Source organism: Malaya genurostris, chromosome 3 (assembly GCF_030247185.1).
Source record: "Malaya genurostris strain Urasoe2022 chromosome 3, Malgen_1.1, whole genome shotgun sequence".
NCBI lineage: Eukaryota > Metazoa > Arthropoda > Insecta > Diptera > Culicidae > Malaya > Malaya genurostris.
This window is the reverse complement of record NC_080572.1, coordinates 284,440,424-284,446,115: the sequence shown is the minus strand read 5'-3', so window position 1 is coordinate 284,446,115 and position 5,692 is coordinate 284,440,424.

Below are 5,692 nucleotides of genomic sequence, written 5' to 3'. Positions count from 1 at the left end.
TTTTAAGAATTTTAAGACCTTATATTTGCTTCTTAGTTTGTAAAAATTGGCTAAGAAAGTTCCGAGAAATTAGGTGCGCATTTTTCAATAACTTCGCACATATTTCCTTGTAATTCCGGAACCGGAAGCCGGATCGAAATAAAATTCAGGAAAATTGTATGAGGCCACAAGACTTTTTATTTGAATTTAAGTTTGTGGAAATCGGTCGCGCCATCTCTGAGAAACGTGTGTGACTATTTTTTTTCCCTTCGGGCCTCGGTTGTAAAATCAGTGTTCACAGCGATTGCATAACCTTTCTACATGAGAAAGGCAAAAACTGTTTTTCTTGAAAGTATTTCGATTCTAGCAGTCCAGCTTTTGGAATAATCACTAACACAACACTTTTTCGTAGCATTTTTTTTTATTTTTCGACTAAAAAAACGGTAAAAATAAGTTTGGTTCTTTCCAACGGACAGTCTAGATCAGTGATTCCCAAACTGGTCCCTACAGCCCACTAGTGGGCATTAGTTCGTTTTTCAGTGGGTAGTAAACTCAAAATTGTTAATAGGTGGGCAATAAGTCGCAAACAGTGGCCTTCGATACTTAAAAAAAAACTTTCTGAGAAAGACCCTGAGTAAAATGTATTCATGACAAGTTTATACAGACAACTATTCCATTTCAATCTATCAATTGAAAAATGATGTGATTAGTGTATCATTCAATTCTTGTGAGCATTCGTGAGAAAGAAAACGAAAGTAAGAAGTTGAAAATTTAACTGCTGTTACAACCAAGAATTGGTCAAATAAGAATGAAGGTGAAAATTTTCAATGTTTCAGTAGAAATTTATATAATGTCAATATTTCAAATTCAATTCATACAAAATACAGAATAAAATCAGGTCCTGGTTCAGAATACAGATGGTCAGTATGATTTTTAGAACTCGAGTCCAAAATCTTATTCAGAATCCTGAGGTCAGATTCAGAATTCAGATTCATGTTCGGAATTCAGACCCAAAATCCTGCTTCTAGGTTCAGAATTTGGGCTCAGATCTAAAATTTCGGTCAGGAATTCAGACCAAGATTCTAGGCCTGGGAGCAGAACTCTTGTCCAAAACACACGAAAATCTATGCAGGAGCTCAGGTCAATAACCCAGGTCCAAAATGCAGGCCTAGAATTCGTATCCCGGGTCCAGAACTCAAGTCCAGAATGCAGGTGAAGATTCAAGATTCAGGATGTAATTTAAGATCCTAAAACATTGTCAGGAGCTGATCCGGGGTCAGAATTCTGGCCCAGAACCAAAGTCCAAGTCCAGGTGGAAAATTAAATTCCAGAATCCAAATGCAGAATTCAGGTTCAGGTAAAAAATCTCTTTCAAGAATTTTGGTCCAGAATCTGAGTTCAATTTCAGAATTCATATTCAAATATCCAGAATTGACCCCGTTCCAGAATTCAGATCCAGGCTAAGACTTCCGGTCCAGAATCGAAGTCTCGATTTTAGCTTCAGAATTCAGATTCTGCACTCAGATCACAAATTCATGTTCAGAGGTTAGTTCAAGTTACCCAATTCAGGTCCAGGTTCTGAGTTCCAGTTATAGTACGGAATCCTGGTCTGGAATTCAGATCTTGGCTTAGAATCCATGTTCAGAATCCAGGTCCAGATTCAGAATCAAAATAAAGAATTTTGTAGCAGGTCCAGAATACAGAATCAGGATCCACGGTCAGTGTAGCATATTACCCGGATAACAAGTATTCCTTGTTCACCGTGTAGCGACAATCTGACAGGGACATTCATGCATACGATGCGCAGGCGGAAGGAAGATTGCTTGAGACAGTGCAGACGCTCTGTTACAATTTGGCGACGAGAATTCGGATTCGGAATCTAAAAAGCGCGTGGAAAAAGGTAAGAAATAGCCAACAACAAAAGTGAGAGCTGTCCGAGAAGGACAACGGGAAATTGTGATTAGAAAATTCCAATTGTTTGATTTATTTTGCAAATTGCTCACGGGGGAAAATAAGTTAGGTTATGTGTGGCGTCAATTTTGATTATTCGCCTAAGAATGTTACCGCATTGGAATACTACTTGTATGGAAATTTCGAGATTTTTCTCAGTGGCGAAAACTGCAAGAGTTTTCCCGGTGGCGAAAACTGCAAGAGTTTTCCCGAATGTAGCAGAAGGGTTTGTTTGTTTCGAATGGCACGCGCAAAATTGAGTAGTTCTCTCGAGAATGGTATCTGTTATCTTTTACGTGCGCAACGAAATTGTTAGACACTGGGGAAAATAATGCTTTAATTTTCTAGTTTGTTGATGGAAAATTGAAAGTCATTATCTTTTCAGATGCAAGACTCGCGTCCAGTTCCAGCATTCCGGTGCGACCATATCGAAAGCGGTAAGCTTGCCAGGGAGTGGAAGACCTGGAAGGATGCATTGGAATGTTATTTCGCGGCGTACGACATTGTTGACCAGTATGCTAAAAAAGCCAAGCTTCTACACTTGGGTGGTCCGGCACTGCAAGTGGTATTCAAGAATTTAAAGGATCACGATCATGTGCCATTGGTGACACTCGAGCCAAGGTGGTATGACTGTGCAATAGAGAAGTTAGACGAGCTCTTCGAACCTCGTCATCAGGCCACTTCGGAGCGACGAAAACTTCGCCTGATGAAGCAAAAGTCAGGGGAGCGTTTTGCAGATTTTCTGATTCGTCTGAAACAACAGGTTTCGCAGTGTGGATTTGAGAAGCACGGTGCCGACATGTGTAAGATCTTAAATGACATTTTCATCATTGATGCGGTGGTAGAAGGATGTACGTCCAACGAAGTCCGACGTAGAATATTGTTGATGGATTTGACTCTTCCGGAAATTGAAGTTTTGGGAGTTGCACAAGAGAGCGTGGATCAGCAACTGGAGGAAATTGTAAACAATTAGCCATCGACCAAGATTTTCAAAGTTGAACAACAGGTACGAGGGAAACAAAGCTGCAGATCAGGAGGTTCGGAGTTGTCTTGCTTCAACTGTGGTCGCCCAGGTTACCTGGATGCCTCTCCTGTTTGTCCCGCCCGTGGAAAACAATGTCGGAATTGCAAAAGCTACGGACATTTTGGGAGACTATGTCGAAAGACAAAGCGAGTAGGTGGTATAGATACGGAGAAAACGATCAAAACGGTGGAGGAAACGAAAGTTTCCAAAGAAACGGAACCAGAGGAAACCAAAGCAAAGGTTTATTACGCGTTCTACTCGGGAAACGAATCAAATGTAATACCATGCATCATCGGAGGAGTTGCCTTAGAGATGCTTATCGATTCTGGAGCAGATGCTAATTTGATTAGCGGTGAAATGTGGCAGGAACTAAAAACTGAAAACGTATCGGTGGTTTCTTCAACAAAAGGCAGTTCTCGAGTTTTGCGTGCGTATGGAAGCCAAGACACACTTGCGATTCTAGGATCGTTCGTTGCAGAAATTGAAGTAGGTAAGCAGTGCATTCGAGCTGAATTCTTCGTAGTCGACGAAGGAGAACGGTGTTTACTGGGCGATAAAACTGCTAAGCAGCTCGACGTGTTAAAAGTTGGCCTGGGTATAAATAGAGTAGAAGCATGTGCATTTTCGAAGATGAAAGGTATTAAAGCAAAGATTCAGATGGATCCGCAGGTGGTTCCAGTTTATCAACCAATGCGACGAGTTGAGTGAATTGCTTAGTCGGGATATAATCGAGGTCAAAACGGGACCAACAACGTGGGTTTCACCACTGGTGGTAGTCGGAAAGTCGAATGGAGAGCCTCGACTGTGCCTTGATCTACGCCGAGTTAATGAAGCAGTGGTACGAGAACGCCATCCGATGCCGTCGATCGAAGATTATCTCGCGAAACTAGGACGGGGACGCCTGTGGAGTAAGCTCGACATCAAAGAGGCATTTCTTCAAATTGAGCTTGACGAGGAATCCAGGGATGTGACAACTTTCTGTACACGACGCGGCTTATATCGTTTTAAACGCTTGCCCTTTGGTTTAGTAACAGCCCCCGAGCTGTTCCAGAAAGCAATGGACGAGACATTATACGGCTGTGAAGGGACGGTCTGGTACCTTGATGATGTATTGGTCGAAGGTCGTGATCTACAGGAACATGATGAACGGTTGGAAGTGGTTCTAAATCGATTAAAGAATCGATCTATTGAGCTGAATTGGAATAAATGTCAACTACGAGTTGTTAAATTGGATTTTTTGGGGTATATTGTTTCTCAGGATGGTATTAAGCCTTCAACAACTAAACTAGCAGCAGTCCAATCATTTCGAGAACCACAAAGCGATGCAGAGGTCCGTAGTTTTCTGGGACTTGCGAACTACCTTAATAAATTCGTGCCGATGCTAGCTACCCTTGATGAACCGTTAAGAAGATTACTGCACAAAGAGACTAAATTTCAGTGGACACAGGAAGAAGCACAATCTTTCAACGCCATTAAGGAAGCTATTGAAAAAATAGAAAACTTGGGATTCTTTCGTCTTGAAGACCGTACAGCTGTGATCACTGACGCAAGCCCTTGTGGGCTGGGTGCCATTCTAATCCAGTATGACAGTTCTGATAAACATCGCGTCATCAGTTTTGCTTCCAAAGCGCTAACTGATACGGAGCGTCGCTACTGCCAGACAGAGAAGGAAGCCTTGGCAATAGTCTGGGGGGTGGAACGTTTTCAATATTGTCTATTAGGGAAAACGTTTGATATCGTTACAGACTGTAAAGCACTCACTTTTCTTTTCACGAAGCGGTCTAAGCCATGCTCACGTATCGAAAGGTGGGTTTTGCGTTTGCAAGCTTTTGACTACAGAATTGTTTTTACGCCTGGGAAAGACAATGTGGCTGACGCTCTCTCACGGCTGCCAATTCAAGTAGCAATACCATTTGACCCTTCAGAGGAAATATTTGTTCGGGAGGTAGCTATACACGCTGCTAGCTCTTCTGCGTTGAACTGGCGGGATATTGAAAATGAAAGTAAAGTAGACCCAGAAATCCAAGATTTTTTTTTTTTTATTCAAGAATATAATGTTTAAGGCACACTGCTTAAGCTCTAAGATGCCAAGGGCTTTTACTAATTTAAAATTTACGACTAACTTAAAACTAGGGTTGTATCATTAAGTAATGTCATATTTGGGTCGCAGTGGTTGACTTTGGCAGATCCAGCCTTCATGTGGTGATCGGCCGGTGAATTGAATATTTCATGAGAGTCTTCCATATGGCGTTGGTGAATATTCATGTTGGCCGCATTCTTCGGTCCGTGTGGGTCCGCGGAGAAATCCAATATGTTTTAGGTGTACTGAGGAAAGAAGAGATACAGGAGTTGCCAATTCCATATCGCGTAATCGCTAATGAGCTGTGTGAGCTGGAAGGCGTTCTTCTTCGAGGAGATCGAATCATTATTCCATCCCGTCTTAGAAATCACGTTTTAGCAACTGCTCATGAAGGCCACCCAGGTATCACGATGATGAAAAATCATCTGAGGTCTAATGTGTGGTGGCCAAAGATGGATACACAGGTGGAGCAGCTCGTTAAAAACTGCAGAGGCTGTACACTGGTTGGTGTCCCAGAATCTCCGGAGCCATTACAGCGTTGTGAATTACCGAGTTTTCCATGGCACACAATTGCTTTGGATTTCCTTGGTCCTTTGCCTAACGGACAACACCTCCTAGTAGTAATTGACTGTTACAGCCGATTTATGGAGATATGTGAA